General features: G+C 40.0%; 1 long non-coding RNA gene across 1 annotated transcript in view; it reads left to right on the top strand.

Annotated features, from left to right (window-relative positions):
* Positions 1 to 15,302: 15,302 nt before the first annotated feature.
* Positions 15,303 to 22,012, top strand: part of LOC148112966 (uncharacterized) — a 28,945-nt gene continuing 22,235 nt past the window's right edge. Inside the window, exons 1-2 of the long non-coding RNA XR_015729034.1 lie at positions 15,303 to 16,042; positions 20,024 to 20,149. This is a non-coding gene — a long non-coding RNA (uncharacterized LOC148112966). The remainder of the gene's footprint in view (positions 16,043 to 20,023; positions 20,150 to 22,012) is intronic.

Raw genomic sequence — 22,012 nt, forward strand, 5'->3', positions numbered from 1 at the left:
ATGAGTAAGTTTGGAGAATAGTTATTGTCTTTAAATGATTAAAGAATAATTTGACAAATTCTCCACACAGTCTTTTTTTTGAGATGATGAAGAAAATGCAACTTTAAATCCATCGCCACCTTAAGAAGAAAATATATAATAATGGCCAATGGATCCCCCTGGGGATAAAATCTGATTCTTTAATTAATTAAACAAAATTGTATTTAGGTCTATTTTTAGACAAGAAATAATATGGTTGTCATTTTCAATGCAATAATAAAATATATGACAAACATAAATGAAATAGCTGGCAGTCTCGCTAATCCAGACTATTAATCAGCTATTGATTATGCGTTATATTCTTCAGGCAGAGAATGAAGGCTGCCCCAGTCTTGGGTAGGAACATATGAGAAATGACATCATCTGGCTGATTATATGAAATTTCTTAGTGAGCATTTATTGACTATGGAGATTGACTATGTTAACAGTTGATGCTTTTGTTTAATAATCAAATATTGCTTTTATCATTCCTTTGCTTTCCTTTTTTGATGGCCGTGGTAATGCTGGCATTTTAATGAAAAGAAAACACTCTTAGTAAGGGTTGAACAGCTTGAGAATATATACAATCATGTAGCTTTTAAAAACTCTCTGAATGACTGGCAATTTAGTTCCACCAGCTCAAAGTCTCCTGCAGAGCTGCCAGAAAATAAGATTCGGTCTTCTTACCGTTAAACCCAATTGACAAAATGAAGTTGGCTTGCCTTTCTATGCAAGGATGGGGCCATATTTGCAGCTGGATGGGTTATTATTGTTAGGTTGCTCCAAACAGCTCAGGGGGCACACGAGGATGGTGTAATGTGATCTTTGGGGATTTTGCAAAATTGTAAAAATGGGGCTAGAAGATCATATTTGCTTCACGGATTTCACCCGTCTGCTTCATTCCGTTAAGGGAAGAGAAGAGATTAAATGGATATTGCATTAAGTACAAGAATAAATGTGTATTATTCCACATACGTATTGCAGCTTGAAGGGAAGATCTGAATAGAGATTTGTACCATGACATTGGCCCAGAATTGGAGAAAGATCTTCTCATATCATACAGTATAACAAAATAGCAGAGTTGGAAGGGACCTCTGAGGTCTTCTAGTCCAACCCTCTACAGAAGATCCTCTATCATTTCAGAGAAATGGCTGTCCAGTCCCTTCTTAAAAACCTCCAGTGTTGGAGCACCCACAACTTCTGGTGGCAACCTGTTCCACTGATTAATTGTTCTCACTGGAAGAAAATTATGACTGACAACCAGATGGATGGATGGATGGATATTTTTAGTTCTAAAATCTTCTCTAGTTAATTTTGTATATTTCTGAGATTACTATAGAAATGAAAGTTTTCACGTCTGATTTCTCTTCCATGTGTTGTACTATGCAATATGGTGATACAATCGTTGAAGGTCAAAGAGGTATCTCCCTGCTTTCTCAAGTTGTGATAGCAAGGAAGCAAGAGAGCCCCTTGCAATGTGGGTATGGGGCATGTGAATGGCAGGCGAGAGGAAGGGAAGGCAGCGTCCTTATCAATGGCCAGCAGGGGTCACTTCCTTTTGTTTGATTCTTTCAGCAACCTGTCTCCTTGGGTCAACCTCATTAATGGGCCTCTATCAAGGAGGAGAACTTACCCCTGAGTAAACAAAGAACGGCCTCAGGTTACATGTCCAGCTGTGAATTGTTTCAATTCTTCAATCCAGAACTTTGAAACCCTAAAGAAATATGGAGGGAAACCAGAATAAAAGGTTATTCTGCTGCAATAATCTTTCTCCTACCCAACGTTTCTCCAACTAGCAAACTCTGAGCAGTTTACAAAAAAAAAAAAAGTCTCAGATCTAAATATTTATTCCAACATGACAAAATTGTACGTTATCCCCCAAAGACTTTCCTTTGCTTGGAATTAGTTGGAGAAACAAAGAGGATCAAGAGAGGCATAAATTCCTGATGCAGATTTGTTTCTATCTTTTGCTGATCTGTGAGTTTTCATTGTCTAAAGTTTTCTTTGCTTTCCTTCAAACATTAATATTGTCAGCCAGCAGCAGAAATTGCTGTTTTTTTTTCATTGCTACCAGATAAATTTTATTATTCTCTTTTGTGAAGGAAAAAAAATCACACATTTTTTTTCTCAATTCAGTAGACAATGCAGCACCAGGAAAGAAGCTATTAGGATCAGCCTCTAAAACTGACATGTGGCATGGTCTGTTGTAGCCTTCTCTTCTTTTACCAAATAACGATTGGCTGTAAACTAAGGCAATGACATGCATATAAACCAGGCTAAACTGCATCTAATCAGGGTTTGCATAAAACTGGCTTCTTACCTCCAATCTTCTATACTTTCTGCACCAAAATATTAATGAAACCAGAATCTGTTGCAATATTCATATGTCCACTAGATGGCAGCAAAGGGATATAGAGACCTCTTTGCTGCCCTCTAGTAGCCTTGCAGTTCTGATCCTGCATTCTTATGTTAGAAAAGAGATTATTATTTCTATTTGAAAAATTCATTGTTGTAGACAATTATCATCATTTCAGAGCTAGTCTGACAGGATAATTTGCTGATATAGTGTTTGTTATACTACTCTATGTCCATTGCTTTCAACCACCACTATTTTTGGTCAACTTAAGACAGGGGAAAAAAAAATAAGTTTAAGATTTATGTCTTAAATGGCCCAGAAATGAGAAAATAGACTATCCTAATGTCTCTTCTCAAAATGTTCCTGAATTACAGTGTATGGCTTTGGAATTTATCTATCCAGATGTTGCTGATCTACTACTACTGTAATGTAATTGTGTACAATTCATCCCTACTATCCAGTGCTAAGTTAATTAGAGAAAGAGATTGATAGAATCATAGAAGTGTAGAGTAGGGAACGACTGCAGGGATCATCTAATCCACCATCTTCAAAGTGAAGTAAAAGCATTTATACCATCCTTGAGAGAAAGTCCAGACTTTTCTTTAAAACCTTTAAGAGACAGAGACCTGGTCAAACCTTCTGATTTTGTGGCATCCATAAATTTGATGAGCACCCAGTCAGTTTTATTGTCTGGGTCATTAATAAAAAAAAGGTTAAATGATATTGTCCCTAAGGCCAATCCCTATGGGAACTCCGCTGCCTTCTGTCTCTCACTTGATGAATTCTGGCTTTTTGGGTGGCTACTAACCAGTTGGGGACCCACTTAAACCACACTTTAATAGCTTGTTAATGAGAATGTCAGGTGAAGCACTGTGAAAGGCTTTGGTGAAATTCAGGTAGATTATATATAGAGAAAAGAGTGTTTGCTGAAAATAAATTAGATGACATACACGGAGAGCTAACTTGGGTGCTGGTTGAGGGATCAGGCTAGAAACTGGGAGATTGAGAGTTCTAGTCTTGCCTTGGGCACAAAACCAGCTTGGTGACCTTGGGCCAGTCACTTTCTCTCCACCCTAGGAAGGACGCAATGGCAAGCCACTTCTGAAAAAAAAACTGTCCAGAAAACTGTAGACCAAGCAGATTTGAGAATCAGACACAATTGAATGGATCAACCCACCCCCCAATCAACAGCATTATCTTTACCCACTAGAAGATCTACTCTGCCAAAGAGGAGAAAAAGTAATTGTTTAACACAGTTTAATTTTGATAAATAAATGCTGGCTTTTAGCCATCAGGACATTTGTCTCCAAGTTGCTTATAAATGTCCTGCTTTATTACCTGTTCCAGGTAAGCATTCCAGGGATTTGTGTTAGCTTCACTATTCATCATTTAGGGCAATCCTCTCCCTCCCCCCCACTTTCTTGAAAAGAGGAGAATGGGATATGGAACAAGATAATGCCATATCTTATAAAAACTAAATGAAAAGTAATTAAATTCCCCATTTGATAGAAACAAAAAAAAGATCTTGCAGCCTTATCATCAGGACAAGAGAAATGACAATCATAGCCATTTTGTCTTGAAAATCTAGTCTGCCTTCTCTCATTGCACATGGGGTAGCTGGTCACCCCAAAGGGGCTTTTTCAGGAGGCAACTGGACTTTCTTGTTTTTTTCTTTGAAGACATTTTGCTTTCCATCCAAGAAGCTTCTTCAGATCTGACCGGATAGTGGGGAATGGAAGGATCCAATTATAATGATGATGATGATGATTGATGTCCGTTCAGAACTGGAACGTTAGAGAGAAAAGGGAACCTTTTCAGGCACCTGCCAGTGAAAAGTTGGAGACAAAGGCTTCTCCTGAAGAAGTAGCCAGAGGTGAAGATCTGCTAGAAGTTCACATCATTCTCCTTGCCCCCCATCGTCCTAGATAGCAGAGATTACGGAGGGAGACACTTGATGAGATGCAGCAAGACGCCAAGATTGAGCTTGTAAGCGCAAGAATACTCAGGTTAGTAACATCTTGAGAACATCTGGCAGAATTAATCAAATTCATTCTAATTGTTGCTTGCAGCTGAAGACATGATAAGTATACTGTAAATAATCTGTGACTCTGGAATGCCATGTCTCGAAATCTTGGTCCATCTCCAATTCTCTCTCTCTCTCATTCTCTCTCTCTCTGTGTTTCTTTTTTTCCCCAAAGTTTCCCCTCTCTTGGATCCCACCTGCATGAAAAACATTCTTCCACATTATCTTTACTACAATTTCTAGGAAGAAAAGGTAGTAAATTTCAGGCACCTGATTTGTTTTCTCCTCTTCAAATTCAGTTTATTTCCAATGTTCCTAAGGTAATCATTTCCCAAGCCCTTAATTGGGAAGGAAGCCCTTTTTTTAACTGATACCAATGGAATGTGTCATAAAATCTGAAGCTCAGAAGGAGCTGAGGCTTGCAAAATATAACAGCAGCAGCATGAGCAACATGCTAGAAATAAAATGAAAGCCAAGGATGATATAGGCCCCTCTAGGGGGAAAATTGTGATTTAATAATGGTTAATGGTGAGAAGACAGAACTTTTCAACTCCTGTTTGGCACCTGACTCCTTTCAGAAGGGGAAAAAGCTCCCCTAACAGGAGGAGGAGGAGGAGGAGGAGGAGGAGGAGGAGGAGGAGGGAGGTAGGGAGGTAGGGTGGGGAACTGTAATGTTTAGAAGAGACAGGCAGAGAATAACTTTGCTTATTTAAAGAGATTTTCATGCCAGGTTTCCTGGCAGTCAAGAAAACAGGGCAATTTTTGATGGGTGATCTGAGTCCCCAAAACTTCACTGGAAGCTCCCCAGTTAAGGCATTTAGTAGACATTTTTCCAGAAGACACAGAGCAGAAGACTTCAAACCAGAAATTCAGATATGCCAGGCTGAGGCAGGCAGCAAAATGAGCCCCTCAAAATCACCGGCATCCATCAGAGGAGTCCAGAAAGTTAAGATGGCAGCTGTACAGGTAGTCCTCGACTTACAACAGTTTGCTGAGTGACCGTTCAAGGTTACGACGGCACTGAAAATAGTGACTGATGACCATTTTTCACACTTATTGCAGCATCCCATGGTCACGTGATCGAAATTCAGATGCTTAGCAACTGACTCATATTTATGACGGTTGCAGCGTCCCTGGGTCACGTGATCCCCTTTTATGACCTTCTGACAAGCCAAGTCAAGGGGGAAAGCCACATTCGCTTAACAACCAGGTTACTAACTTCACAACTTCAGTGATTCACTTAACAACTGGGGCAAGAAATAGTCATAAAATGGGGAAAAACTCACTGAGCAAACTTCTAACTTGGCAACATAAATTTTGGGCTCAATTGTGGTCATACATCATTGTATGGTCAAAGTCCCATGGTCAAAGACATGTCATAAGACCACTCTGACTTTTAGACATTCCCCCACCTCCCCCTCAGTTAAAACGATTAATAAATTCAATTCTGGAATTCTTTTTCTCCCCCCCCCCCAACCTTCTTCCGGTGTCCTTTATAATCTCCCAGCATTGAGAAAAGAAGGCCTGTGCTTACAAAACAAGCAAAACCTCCAACACAACAGCTCTTCTAGTGTGACTAGACCTTAATACGGGACGTTTGCACGCTCATTAACCTTTGGCCACAATTGGCAGCGTGCATAATTATTTACGCTGGGACGGGTGGAGGGAGAACTGGAGCAGGGGAAACGTTCAATTAATATTGTTAGGCTGAAACCTCTGCAGCATCTGGAAGAGACTTTGTGGACTCAAGTGTCAAAGGGTGTCAAACGAACAGCCGGGAAGTGTCACTTAGCTACTCTGGACTTACTCTCCGTTTTGAGATTTGCACTAAGCTGATTATGACTGAAAGCAGAAGACCAATTCCTGTCAAGTTGTCTCAGGACTTGCCTGTTCGCTGGAGACTGGGATCCAGATGGGAGTCCTGCTTCCATACAACCAGCTCCCAGCTCTGACACTTAATCAGAAGAAAAAAAAATGGAATATGAACTTTCTGGCAGAGAACATTTCAGTCCTACAGATAAAATAGTTTGCATGCTTTATTTTAAAGTTGAATGGTGGCTAAAGGAGCCCTGGTGGCGCAGTGGTTAGAATGCAGTATTGCAAGGTAACTCTGATGACTGTCAGCAGTTCGATCCTGACCGACTCAAGGTTGACTCAGCCTTCCATCCTTCTGAGATGGGTCAAATGAGGACCCAGATTGTTGGGGGCAAAATGTTCACTCTGTAAACCGCTTAGAGAGGGCTGTAAAAAGCACTATGAAGCAGTATATAAGTCTAAGTGCTATTGCTAATAGGTTCCCCTTGGGAGATGTCTTTAAAAATATGTATTTGCATTTATTTGAACTTTGCTTGGCATAAAATTGGGAAAATCCTTAGCTTCCGGTTTACCCGGCATTTAATTGTGCAGAATTTTAAATATTTATTTATTGTAATGGAAACCCCTGGATCATGAAAAGAATTAAATGTTTCTTAGCTGGCCTTTCATCTTTAGCTTACCTATTTCTTCAGGCTGTTTTAAATTCCATTGTTCATTTGATGTTTGATATAATAAATTGTAGAAAAACAGGGACCACCTTTGGTGGGAAGGGAACAGCGTTCCATGCACCTTTGGCGTTGAGTCATGCCGGCCACATGACCACGGAGATGTCTTCAGACAGCGCTGACTCTTCAGCTTTGAAGTGGAGATGAGCACTGCCCCCTAGAGTTGGTAATGACTAGCACATGAGCGCGAGGGGAACCTTTACCTTTACCTTTATAATAAATTGTTAATAATAATTAGCTGATTGTCTAAAGATAAATTATTTTCCTGCATAGTAGGGTGTTCAAGGATGGAGTTAAAAAGTTAAGATGAAGGCCACAACCATGTGTTGAGAGCTATTATCTGGTTATTGTCTTCCTTCTGTGCTGACTCCAAGTGCCAGAATGTCTTCACTGCTTTGTCTCTACCAGCTTTTTCCTTCCTGTTTTTTCTAGTCTTTGTTTAATCAGAAACAATCCTCTAATTTAACGGTTTTAGTTTTATTTTTTTTAATGCCAAATTTAGCTTCTTTTTTCTTGTATATGCTTAACAATGGAACATCCTTCTATTCGGCAACAAACTTTTCCTTTCTTATTGCATTCTCTTCCATAATATTTTTAATTATAAGCACTGGATTTGATAGAAATGCAGATTTCAGTAAAATTCAGGTTAGGAAGTAGCTTTTTGCATCTCTGTCGTGAATGTGAGGATTTACACACACACCCCCACAACAAACCAGATGGGATTTAAAACAAAATCGGGGCTTAGTTATGGATGACCCCGTAAGGTTCTCTTCAATTGAGACCAATTAAGTCCAATTAACCACTCAAGCTCCATTTTAAATTAGATAAAATTAGGATCAGCATGGTTCATTGCGCTTTCAATTATGTCCCTTGTAGCTGCTCGCTAGTGAACAGAGTGACAACATACCTTCATTGTTAATGTCAGTATTTGCTCTGGAGTGCAATCTTAAACAATTTGATACTGATTCTGCTTTCTTACACACTTCCCTAGTTTGTACACAATGTCTACTATGGAACTGAAGGGCTGGGAACACAGGGCCACTTTTCTGATGCAAAATGTTGTGTAGATATTGTGGTCACCATGCATAGGGCCTTCATGAATCCACGCTTCTTTTGCTTCTAAATGTACTTTTCTTGTAACTGTGAGGAAAGCCTCCTGATCCAAGTAGGGTCGCAATTGGTGCACCAGGCGAACCTGTGCAAAGGTCCCCCTAGCCACAGCTGTTAGATGTTGCTCTAATCTTAGCTATGAGTCTAGGAGGACACCCAAATTGCAAGCCCATTCTGAGGGGGACAATTTCTCCCCCCCCCCCAGAACCAACAATTGCACCATAACTGGCAACTGAACAATTTCAGCTTTAAATTGTTCTACTTGCTATTTTACAAAATTTACAAGCCTCGTTTTCCATTTTCTTTCTTTCTTCCACCGGAGTGATTAAAATGCATCCTGTGCTTGTTGTATTGATGCTCAGATGCTGTCTGAGAAAATTATGTGTGGAGGATTGTGGAAGTGTAGCTGCAACTAAAACAATGTCATTTTGGGGGAGACTCACAAATGAATATTAAAAAAATTAGCCCGCAAGTCTGCAGATGTGTTAAAAGCCTCCAATTCCATTTTTAACTCAGCAATGGGTTTTGAATCTCTTTCTCTGGCCGTGTGTCCCGAGATTCCTGTTTACTGGGCCCCTCCTGGGAGACTCTCTTCACTGTCTCTGTGCTGCCGGTTCCTCCCTGTCTGAGCCCAAAATGCTGTAATTAAAGGCTCACATTCCTCTCCACTGTTTTTAGTTTGTTGACAATAAGCTGTAAGCGGTCCAGGTCCAGAATTCTGGGGAGCCTATATTTAAAAAAACCCAGCGGAAGGAAGAAACCCAGCTGATAAGAATTGCTGGCCTGCAGTTGCTATTCTTATGGTCAGAGAAGAATGCAAACTTACTGACCTTTCAAAATGAAATTAAATTATCTGTCCTTTTCCAAACACAGCAGGGATAACATGGATATTGCAAAGTTATTGTATTGTACCACCGCAACTAATCTGCCTTGCAGGCACTTTGTGTGGACAATGAGATCACCAGGCACCCTGCGCCTCTGGTAGATGGAGTGTGGTTGGGCTGAAACAGCCACAATATTCTCTTTTGCTGATCCTGTTAAGATCTGCGCCCTACAGAGTTTCTCAATTGTTGATTTTTGCACAGCTCCCATCGTTCATGCAGAGTGTTTACTTCTAAACCCACACTTGGCTTCCAAGCCTCTGTTGGATCAGGGCGAGAGCCATACAATGCAAAATTTAGTTTGCCTGACTTGAACTGAAACCCGTAAACAGCAAGCAAAGGTTCTTTTCTAACCAGGATTGTGTTTAGAAGAAAATTTAAGTCATCTTTGTAATTGCTTAAATGAGTATTTTTCAAGCCATCTTCAAGACGCAAAGACTTCGACTGCCAGAGTTCTCCAAACAGCATACACTTCACACATCTCAAAATTGCAGTAGCCTTGGTCCTAATCCACATGCAAACTAACCAGGTTCTGGTATGGCTTAATCCTCCCTCAATTCTCTGGCAACCGTGAGTAGGCAGGGCAGAATACAAATTTTGTATTTGTCTGCAAATACAAGTCACGAGTAACTCTTTTGTGTGCCGTTGAAGTGATATTGAAGGCCTCTGCTCAAAAAGAGGTCAGGCTATAAATCAGGGTACAAACTCTGATGGAACTGCAGCTGAACAAATGGAATATCTATGCGGTCCAGTTCAGGCAAAACTCTCCCAAAGGTGCTTTTTCAGGAGGCAACTGGATCTTCTTATTTTTTTAAAAAAACAAGACGTTTCACTTCTCATCTACGAAGCTTCTTCAGCTCTGACAGGATAGTGGGGAATGTCAGAGCTTCGAGGGATTAAGTTGCAGGCAATGTGCTCCTCTAATTCTTATTATTGTTCTTCCTTCCCGATAACTCTATTTGCTCCTTTGGACATTGCCAGAGGAATCCACAGGGAGAGGAGGGGTCAAAAAATTAAAGATGGCCACCATAACCATGCAGTCGAAGCTCCACCCCCATGTGATGGATGTAATAAGGGGCGGGGCTACAGTCACATGGTTCTGGCAGCCATATTAACTTTTTTGACGCCTGCTCTGAGCTCACTGATGGCTGTTACCATCGTCACTGTGATCCATATTTGGTAGCATGAATTAAATTCCTGCGAGGCAACTGGAAGGGGGAAAAAAGTATATACTTTTTTAAAAATGTACATGTGACAATCTGCTTTCATATCACTGCCAAGAAAACAGCATGAGTTCAAGTCAACAAAAACTGTACTGTTCCCCTCTTCTGTTTACTTTTTACATATTGATGTGTTTATTTGCATTCTTCAAAAGAATGCCCTTTGGGGGTCAAAAATCCCATTTTCTTTATTATTATTTTGTAAATTATTTATCTGCAAGAAAAACAAAACCAATATTTTCACTCTTTGGCTGTCAGCTTTTCTTAAGTTCACACACTGGTTACTATTAACTTTGTTTTCTTTTTCACTTTTCTTTTTCTTTTTGTCTCCTCATGAGATTTTTTTAAAGACTTTCTAAGTAAACTAAGAACATCCGCATATCTTAAACTGTTAGTCTTTAATCCTCCTGTTTTCATTCATCTATTCCTGTCTTGCCATCGATGGCATCTGTCACTAAGGTTAAAATTCTGATCACGATACTATTTGTACCAGTGATGCAATCCTAAAGATTGGCACAAGCATGAAAGTGACATCATGTGTATAATGATGATGTCATCATAACAGAATAACAGAGCTGGAAGGGACTTTGGAGGTCTTCTAGTCTAACCCCCTGTCCAGACAGGAGACCCTATACCATTCCAGACAAATAGTTGTCCAATCTCTTCTTTAAAAACCTCCAATGTTGGAGCACCCACAACTTCTGGAGGCAACTTCTGTTCCACTGGTTGATTGTCTTCACTGTCAGGATAAGTCATGCATAAGTCATTACTGGTTTTGCCAGAGGCTCATGCTTGTCATAGTACAAAAACTACTGCAGTGAAACTCTTAGGATAACGTTCTTCCTTCCATTCCTTATTCGGAGCCACCGAATAAGCCACCAAATAAGCCACCGAATTTTTACATCAGCTTCTTGTTCTTTCTAAAGATTCCTTAGAAGAAAAATGGAAAGTTTTGGCAACTCTCAAGAGACCTTGCTGTGATCAATAAATATCCATGCATCGTCCATCTTAGATTAGCCATCTGACTTCATCTCTCTCTCTCTCTCTCTCCCTCCCTCTCTCGATTGCCTATTTGGATTTTTTCCTTTGTGTGAAAATGCTCCCTTCTCCTTTTTAAAGACTTAGCAAAGGTTTCCTTCCATGAATAATTACAAAAACGCTTCAATAATATGTGCATTTTCTTTTATATCTTTGACACATAGACACATGATATATCTATGGCTTTCTGGTCAGAATCTTAGATTTCTCAAGGTCTGTTTAAAAGTACAATAGCCAAAAATGCCAAGGATCTGCAAGGCTAAAATTTGTTCATTTACTAAAAGTCAAAGAGCACAATTGAAAATAATAATAATAATGAGACCAACATTACATATGAAGAAAATCTAAAGGAAATAGTTTGAACGGGCAGCCTTAGAACTGTCAGTGAAGATGTCAAAGTGATGGACAGGTTCTGCCTTTTGGTGTCTTGCTATGTTTCCATCCTATCCGCAAGTCCTATAAAACCCACATTTTTCTTTGCAGATGTGCTGTATAGTGAACAGTAACTTTGTCATGAAGAATTTCTCACCATGGGGTTGTGGTTTTTTTTTTTCTCCAGCACACACAGCCACAAACAGATTGGTTTCCAACATGTTTCACATTTTATGACAATAGTGAGATATATTTTCCATGCTTTGCATTTATTTAATGTGGGGGTTCCCTAACTTTCCCAGACTTCCTTTATATTTCAGTCTGCATTTGGTGGTGCATAACTGGAGTCTTTGCAGTTTAAATATACGACACTGCTAGGAATATTTAATCACAGCTAAAATAATACTTCTTGACTTAGTAATTGCTACTTATTTGTGGATTACTCACCTATTGCTAGCATATCAGCTGTAGCTCAGTGGCTAAGACACTGAGCTTGTTGATCAGAAAGGTCGGCAGTTCAGCGGTTCGAATCCCTGCGTGACAAGGGGGTTGGACTAGATGACCTCCACGGTCCCTTCCCACTCTGTTACTGTACTGCAACCAAGCCGTATCTTGATCCTAAAGGAAATCAGGTAAAAATAATTCAGTATGCCAAAATTCATGAGGCTGCAATGGAGCAGTTTAAATATTGTTCAAATCCTCTTCCCTGAAATTGCTACATCCTTAACTTTCCATATTTTTCCTTGAAATTGCTACATTCTTAACTTCACCATAAATATTTTTTTCCTGAAATTGCTACATTCTTAACTTCACCATAAATATTTTTTTCCTGAAATTGCTATATGCTTAACTTCTTCATAAATATTTGTTTCAGGAAAATAAAAAAACAAAAGACAGTAACTACAAATTCATTTAAAAGAATGGATGCTTTACAGTGCAAAGTTGAGCTGCTTCCTTCCCCGTCTCCATGGCGACCGCCCGGGGAATGGATCATGAACTCTTCCCGCTCACAGCATTGCCGGACCCGCCTCACCGTCCCCGCCCACTGCTGAAAGCCTGGGCTCTGATTGGCTGCTGGCAAATTGAGGAAGCACTTGGATTGGCTGAGTGGTTTCTCTCCTTTTTCCAAAAGGGCGGGAAAGTTTAAAATCCCACCTGAGGGGAAAAAGCTGAGGGGAAAAAGCAATGGGTGCCTTTTGCCTGGGACATCACCCTCGCAGTGTCACCCTATAGCCCCATTTGCCCCCTTAGCCTTAGGCAGTGTGGTGGCCTTTTGCTCTCTGAGGCAATTGCTGTCCTTAACCTAAGGAGCCAGTCCCTAGTCCAACTGGACTTTCTTGTTTTTTTCTTTGAAGATGTTTCAAAGCAGCTTCTTCAGTTCTGTCTGAATATAAATCCTTCCATTCCCCACCATCCAGTCAGAGCATCTGCAGGTGGGATGGTCAAAATATCCAAGAACGCAGGTGCCTTAATCAAAGGCGCCTCCCACCTTGTGCAAATAAACACAACCACATACAAAGGAAGCGGGTAGCAACAGAAACCCAAAATCAAGATGTGCTCTGGCCCAACGTATAGCAGGAATTAAAGACAATTATTTCCTCTTCAAGCTGTCCTGGGAGAGCTTTTGAGTCTTAATCCATAAGGACTCTCTCTCTCTCTTTCCTCTCTTCCTGGACGCATCCTTACCCATCATCCTGGGTTGCTGGCTGCGAAGCCGCATTGGCATCACTACAAGCAGCACGAAAGCCCAGCTGCTCTGCAACCTCAGGAAACCAGATTTTTGTCCGGCGTCCTGCTGCAAACACCCTTTCGCAGGCAACACACGTTCCAATATTTTTTTCCCTCCTTTGTTTTGTTTTGTTTCCACTGGAGAAGGGGACCCACCGACTCCCGTTTCCCAGCTTTATGCTTCACTCAGCCGGCGGAGACTTCCTACCTCACTCTTTATCTTATTAGGTGATCTCATTTTTGAACTGCATGTCGTAAAATCTTGTCATGCAAGTGTTAACCTGTGGTTGGGACTTTACATTTTAATGGTAAACTTCTCAGTGACTTCCTTCAATGGGAAGCTACAGAGAAATGTTCTCAATAAATAAAATAAAATAAAATAAAATAAAATAAAATAAAATAAAATAAAATAAAATAAAATAAAATTAAATTAAAATAAAATAAAATAAAATAAAATAAAAATAAAATAAAATAAAATAATAAAATAAAATAAAATAATAAAATAAAATAAAATAAAATAAAATAAAATAAATAAAAATAAAAATAAAAATAAAATAAAATAAAATAAAATAAAATAAAATAAAATAAAATAAAATAAAATAAAATAAAATAAAATAAATAAAATAAAAATAAAAATAAAATGAAAAAAGGCAACAGGTTCCTGAAATGAGTTGCAAGGGCAAAGCAGAGACGAAGCTGGCTGGGGTCATGATGTGTTAGGAACGGTTTGCACGATGGTTGTGATAGAAAAGGGCCCAGGCAAGGTTAGGAAAAAACTCTTCAAGTCCCGGGTCTTAAGTAATGGATATATTTAGCATAAAGGCTTTTCTTTGCTCTAGAATTTCTTGGTGCTGAAGTGAAGCTACTTATGGGTTCAAGTTCTTAATCTTGAATATGACAATAAGGGAAGAAGTGGAGAAAAATGGGGGGTGGGGATTTTGATACTGATTGGTGAGTAAAGAGCTGGCTTGATAATAGGATTATAATTCTGATGAACTGAATTATGGACATGTGTGTGTTAATTTTATTAAAACAATAAAAATTGTTGATAGATGATTAAAAATGTTTTGGGGGGGTGTTGAATCAAGTTTACAATTGCAGGCTAAACTGACATTTTCAGCACTGAATTAATCTAATCTTTCCCCCCTCAAGTTCCAAGGCATTAATAATACTCTTTTGGAGAACCGCATAGGGCTGAAAATTGTGATTTCATGCCAATAATTTGTTTTGATGGCAGGAACAAGCTACAGTCTTATGAACCAAACACAGCAGGACAGATATAGTAAATATTTATGAAGCATACTATATTTCATAGAAGCAGCATTATCCAGCCCACATTCTATTGATGACTAATGTCATGTTTATTTTATGAAAGAAAAACTCTGTGCCATGAGATTGAAGTGGAAGGAAGTGCTGGTTATAATGGCAGAAGGGGAAAATGCCATGATTTCAGTTCATCAAATCCAACATAGCAGAGATTGGTGTATAAATGGCCCAAATCTGGGAATTGAAGTTCAAAAAAATCATTTCAATGTTGCCAAGTTTTAAAAACACCAATCTATATGTTCATCTGTATTTCTCAAAAGGACACAGACATTTTCAGAGTCCCTGGAAACAATACTATGGTGAAGATGCATGGACCGTTACTCCATGGTACAATCCTTTTCTGTGCCTAATAGCAGCAGAGTAGGGATGGAAAATGGAACCCCAGGTGATTTTCTTCTACTCTGAACCACATATTGATGAATGGGAAGATGTATTTCACAACCAGCTTGTGTTTGTGCTGAGCAGGGCCAAAGAGGTTGCACTAGGCAGTACCGCACTTGTAAGTCTCACTTGGGAGGGGTATCATAGTGTGGTCCAACACTTGCCAGCTCACCACCGATAGGATCCTTAGTAGCAGGGGAAACCGAGAGTCCAATCTGCAGAATTGGCTTTAAAATAGGGAAGGGAATAAGAAAAGATCCCCGCTATCCCTCAATCAACCTCCATTACACAGTGTGTATTTAACAAGATCAGCAATATTTAAAGAGGTGACTTCCGTTATCAAACTTAGAAGTCAAAATGCTAACAGTTTCAGATATGCAGAAGGCACCACTTTGTTAGCCAAAGGATTGAAGGATTGAAAGAGAACTTGTGGGGTATAAAGCTGGAAAGTGGATCATTAGAAACTTAAATATTAAGAAGGGAAAGGTAATGCCCACCTGCATCATTGATATAAACAGGTGCCCATGAAGAAATGAAGGTGGGCAGTCCAGACAAAGAAAGAAAGAGATGGAGAGAGAAAGAGAGGGAGAGCAAAGATTGACGCTTTGGAGGAAGGCCAGGATTAAATGCAAGGTGACGGAGGCTAAGGATATGACCACAAATACAGTTGAAATAATGCAGTTCCTTGCATTATCTAAGCATTAAAAAAGAGCCAGGGAAAGAAGATTTCAAATTGCTGATGAATCCGCAAGGCAACACACAATGGCATGGTGGTATGCCATTATCTTTCCTTACCTAACTCTCAACGCTCACAGCCCTGATCTATTTTGTAGAATCTACTTTTTTCTCCAAGCTTTTTGCTTTAAAAATAAAACCATTCTCCCTACGCAGGTATGGAATAAAGGAAAATAAGAAACTTCGCCAGTATGAATGAGCCTTGATAGTACAGTGGTTTAGTGCACCCTGTCATTAACACAGCTGCCTGCAATTTCTGCTGGTTCGAATCTCTCCAAGGCTCAAGGTTGACTCCGCCTTCCATCCTTTCTAAGGTAGGTGAAATGAGGACCCAGTTTGTGGTGGCAATAAGCTGACTTTGTATAAAATATAAAAAAGAATGAAGGCTATTGCTTAACGCATTGTAAGCCGCCCTGAGTCTCCGGAGAAGGGCGGCATATAAATCAAATTAAAAAAAAAAAAATGAATGGATGAGTTTAAAGGGATGAGAGGAAAGTGATTTAAAAACAACAATAATAGGAAAGCTAAGGAAAGGAGATTTCCCCTTCCTTATGTGAAGTGGTTTCAGTCCAGATGGGACCAGCATGTTTACAATTAAGTAAATATATAATCAAAACTTGCATTTGCAGAATGGCAGATAATTTACAAGTGCCTAGTTAATCTCAGAATGATACACAAAGAATTTCTGCTAATGAATTTATTTATTTAGTGTCCTGCATGGAGGATGAAATATGCCTTTATTTCAAAAATCAAAAGCCAGAGAGAAGGAGGAAAGAACTCACATCTGACTCAGGGACAAAATTGCATTTAAAAAAAAGTTTAAAAGGGGACTGCTGTGAGCAAGTTTGAAAAACATTTCTCCCTCTTTTACAAAAATCCCCCAGCCTACAATTCAGATATCTAGAAAAAAAAAATTGGGGAGAATTTTGAATTGGGCCCCTTGTAAAACCTCCCATGCTATGTCGCTATTTTATCCTTGTTGTGCAGCGAAGACTATTTTGCAATATTTTGCATACTCCTCCCAAATAGCTGAGCACAAATGTGTGGAGTCTAGAGAGGAATGTGTTGCTTTTAAAATTAAATTTGCTGGAAAGTCGCAAGAAGCAGCAGTAGTGACTTTTGGCTATTCCGAGAAAACTGGGGGAGTAGATTTAGTGAACCTCACTTCCCAGGACATCTGATTGGTACAACTGAAGTCTTTGCACAAGGCTGCACATAGTGTTGACCTATAAGACTTACAGCTTATCGTTGTAATCAGATTTGGTGTTTTTGTTTTGCACAGTATGCAAACACAGGGGAAGAAAACACAACCAGACTGATGCAATTAGAGTCCCTCCCGTTGATTGTCCAAGTAGTTTATTCATCTGGAAAGTCCACAATAACTTGATTGATGTACAATGTTTGCTTATTTTCAGTCAGGTGAAATAGTGCAGCTTGTTTTATTAAGGTCTCAATTCATGCCAAAGGGGTGAGATACTCCATAAAACATGCTACATGCTGATTCCAGCCCTCATCAACTTCAAGTAATCCAATGGTTTCTGAGTCCCTTACTCATCAACTACAGGATGAGTTGTTTATAGGAGGAGGAGGAGAAAGAGGAGGAGGAGGAAAAAAGAAAAGAAAGAAGAGAAAAAGAGAAGGGACAAAATAGACAAGGAGGAGAAGATAGACAAAGAGAAGGAGAAAGGAAGGAAGAAGAAAAAATGGATGAGGAGGCAGAGAAGGAGGAAGAGAAAATGGAGAAGGAAGAGGAGAAAGAAGGAGAAGGAAATATTTTTAGAAATCTGTATCGTGCCTGTTTCTTGAAACACAGTCGGAATCTATGATAGGCTTTGATAATCAGGAAGAACATTGGCTCTTTTGGGGTTTCTGTTCTTTTCTGTGCTCAGTCAGTTCTTCAAGATGTGCAATCTTACTCTGAGAGCCATGGATGGTTTCAGGATTGGTTGCCTTTCCTGGTAACTCCTGCAGTCTCTTAGAGAGACATGACAATACTAGAGTGGAATGGAATGGAATGGAATAGAATAGAATAGAATAGAATAGAATAGAATAGAATAGAATAGAATAGAATTCTTTATTGGTCAAGTGGACACACAAGGAATTTGTCTTTGGTGCATATGCTCTCAGTGTAAATAAAAGAAAAGATACATCCATCAAGAATCATAAGGTACAACACTTAATGATAGTCATAGGGTACAAATAAGCAATCAGGAAACAATATCAATATAAATCGTAAGGCTGCCAGCAACAAGGTTACAGTCATACAGTCATAACTGGGAGGAGATGGGTGATAGGAATGATGAAAAGATTAATTATAACAAATAGGTTTAAAACATGTTCATTTACCTTTTTTTCCCTATCTCATGTGGTGTTTCCCTTGAAGAAAGCAAAATGCTTTGAGATAAAGTTATACAAACAAATGACAAAGCCCGGAGTTAGAGTTGTGCTATTTTGGAAAATGACTTTTCTGGACAGAAACTTCCTTCTCTGTTTTATGCAGAAGTTTTCAGTGTGTATGAGGCAGACAGAGCTTCTGGTTCAGAAAATCCCTGCTTTTCCTCATAGGCAATTTCTACTCTGCAGGATCCCTGAACTGATCAGGTGATTGAGTAATGGTACACGATCATTCCAAGGAGGGCATAAAGAAGAATATCTCTTGTCTTGAGGCTGATGATGCATTTGACGCCTCCCTCAGGCTCAGCCTGGCCATCTCCTTGCCTTCAGCTACAAATTACTTAGCAATGATCCAACTTTATGATACAGTATATTTGCAAATGGTCATTATCTTTTCCACATTGCTCATCGCCACTGCCAATGTATGAAAGGAGCGCCCGTGCCACCTGCATCTTCCTCTCCCAGCCATTTGTCAAGGGTCAGTGATCCATCATTGTCAGCCCTGGTGAATGCCAAGAGAACTGGCAGATTTTGTAGCTGCGGAACAAACCTGAGAATTAAGCCACAGATTGCAAGGGGCGCCAGCTGCCGTTTCCCTTCCTTCTGGCTGGTGTAATCAAACAAATGCTATTTTTACAGAAATACCCACTTGTAAAATTCCAACCAATTTAATCCTCTCCTGGAAAAAAAGCCACCCATCTTGAACGTGTCTTAAGTGCAGAGAGTTTAAGCTAGAAAAAGAGCAATTCACTGCCCCAGAAGCCAAGGTCATGACGATGAAATATTAAGTAGAAATATTAAGGTAATTCTGCTTTTCATTGCAAGGGTAACACCAACTGTGATCCATTTTTTTCCCCTGATGCATTCTTGCTTATTTTTTATCACTCTTTGAGGGGGGGGGAAGAGAGAAGTGTAGACAGTTTGCAGTTCCACCCTTCCTCAAATATTTTCCAGCTCTGGCAGTTGTTACTGAGCAGAGCCTTTTATGAAAAACAGATAAGTCGGTAGACTCCATCAAGCGTTGAATTCCACCGTTTTCCGCGGAGCAACCCTGTCCCAGAGCTTCCAGTGGGGCTGATTCGAATGAGGGTTGATGCAATCTTTGTTCAGGTTTTCAGCCAGAGCTGGGCTGAATTTACAGTTACAAAACTTCTCCTTGCCAAAACTCCTTCACTGGTGTTGAGGGAATTAGCAACTCCCACTTATCTCATTCTGATGCCCTTCTGATATAATACTGGTAGTTCTGAGTGACCATCCAAAGCATCCCTGGTGGCGCAGTGGTTAGAGTGCAGTACTGCAGGCTCCTTCTGCTGCCTGCCAGTTGCCTGCAATTTGGCAGTTCAAATCTCATCAGGCTCCAGGTTGACTCAGCCTTCCATCCTTCCATTGTGAAGTCTAAGTGCTATTGTTATTGCTATCCCCATGGTTGTGTGATCAAAAGTTGATTACTTGGCAATCGACATTGATTTAAAATGGTTGCACTGTCCTGGAGTCAGTTGATCATTTGTGACCTTCCCAGCTGGCTTCTGAAGCTGAATTTGTTTCATGACTGCATGATTCATTGCAGAGATTTGCTTAGCAATCATGGCAAAAAAGTCATAAAATCAGGTGTGTAAATCATTCAACAACTGCTTTGCTTAGCCATGGAAATTCTGGTCCCTATTGTGGTCGAAAGTCAAGGACCGCGTAAATATGGAAATATGGAACTAAGTTAACTATTTTAACTTTTGTGTACAAATGTTTTATTTTTGATTGCTCACCGCCCTGAGTCCGAAAGGAAAAGGGTGGTATAGAAATTTAAATAATAAATAAATAATAATAATAATAAATATACTTCCTCCAATCCATAGTCCTAGAGATGACTGCAAGTTACTTACTTAGGTTCTTCATCTTATTTATAGGCCCAAATCCTGGAACGTCAATTTGATAGAAGTAAGAAAAATCCTGTCACCGTTTCTCCAGGAGAGGCTTCACACAGGCCTGTGATTCTCCCTTCTTCGCTTTGTTGTGATTTTTTTTCCTGCTGGGTAAGTGGCAGACTTTTTCAATTCTTCCACATTTCAGAGAAGTGTGCCCAGATCTCTGTTTGTTTGTTTGCTTGTTTGTTTTCATTCATTATGAAATGTATATACTGCCCATCTCTCCAAGAGGCGAATTGAGGCACCTAATAGTGAGTAGAAGCAAGGGGTTGCTCCCTCAAAACTTTTGGTTCTTCGTTCTTTTAACTCGGAGCTAGATACTTCAAGCAAAGAGGGGCCAATGTTTTGCAGGTAGATGTTCTTGGTGTGTTTAAAACATGGCTTGGGACTCTTCAGTTCTTTCACTATCAGGCTGTTGTTTTGCTTGCAGTCCAAGAGGCAGCTGCAACCTGCCCATCAGAGTGCCATGTGGACTTTTTTCCTCCAGTGAGATGAGTATAGGAAATCTTTCAGAAATGTTATTTAAAAATCTCCGAGAAATTATTTCCGCTTTCTCTCCTCCTCCTCTCGTGCTTCGACCAAACCCTCCAGTTGGGCTTTCATAGCAGGAGTGTCTGGGTAAAGCTGAGAGCAACAATTTCACAATATCATAAAGTCATTGTGCAAATGATGTCATGGCCAGAATGACATCATGTCTTACATGTCGTAGTTGTGGTTTGTATCAAGACACCCAAGTTACATGGCACACTGCATTACTAACTACCCAATGATGTTGTAGTTTAGCATGTTTTATGAACAGGATATGGTTAGCTTAAGGTTAGGGTTAGGGTGTCACATGAATTTTAAAAAACTGTCTTCAGTATGTAATCCACGGTTCTATTGATCATTAGCATGTTGTGCAAATATCATTGATGTCCTGGCATCATGAAGCCACAGCCTTCCCAGCTATTCATGTGAACTTTGGTTCGAGAATCGCTCAGCCAGCATGAAATTTGCTGAAAATGTTGTAGTCCACACTTCAGAGGCACACTCAGGTTTAGGAGGGCCAATATTGTGCAGTTGTTAAAGACACTAGCTAAAAACCAAGAGATTCTGAATTTTAGTATTGTTTTAGATTGGGTAACCCTGAGCCAGTAATTCTTTCCTGGGTTTTAGGAAGAAAACAAGGCAAGCCACTTCCAAAAATGTCAGGGAGTAGTCCAGGTGGAGAAGGAGGAGGAGGAGGAGGAGGAGGAGGAGGAGGAGGAGGAGGAGGAGGAGGAGGAGGAGGAGGAGGAGGAGGAGGAAGGAAGGAAGGAAGAAAGGAAGGAAGGAAGGAAGGAAGGAAGGAAGGAAGGAAGGAAGGAAGGAAGGAAGGAAGGAAGGAAGGAAGGAAGGATAGGACTAATTTTTCCTGTTCAGTTAAAAGGTAATTGAATTGTCTCAGTTTGAACACTCTCATTGATCGGCTTTGTAATCACAGCCAACATTTGTATGGATGCTCCCTATTCATATTTTATTTGTTTCAATTGATTTCCATCTGGCCCATGTGGATGCACTGAGGTGGGGGTGCCCTCCTTATTCCGTGATGGAGACTTGGTTTGATTCACAGGTGCTGGCAGCTGAAATAAGGGTGCAAAGCTTCAGTCAGGTGTTTTCTCTCAACTCTTCTTCAAGGGAAGCAGCTTTCAAAGCTGTTTCAGGAAGCAGCATGCCAGCCGACTTCAAAAACCCAACACTCAGCGTTGTCTCCAAAGCCTTCTCTGACTGATGTGGAGGCTTCTGTTGAGCATAAGCAGAATTCCTTACTGCAGCTCTGATCAAGGCTTCAAAGGGATGGCAGTTTGACAAAGAGGATTCGGTCACCTCCACAGCTCAGCATAACCCATAGGATAATTTACATGATGTCACTCAGACCTGCTAGTTCATAACCCTTGACATCCAGTCAGGATATAAAGAAATTCCCCTGGGCCTCCTGATAAGGAGACATGG

The sequence above is a fragment of the Pantherophis guttatus genome, chromosome 7 (assembly GCF_059756535.1).
Source record: "Pantherophis guttatus breed Tessera chromosome 7, ASM5975653v1, whole genome shotgun sequence".
Lineage (NCBI taxonomy): Eukaryota > Metazoa > Chordata > Lepidosauria > Squamata > Colubridae > Pantherophis > Pantherophis guttatus.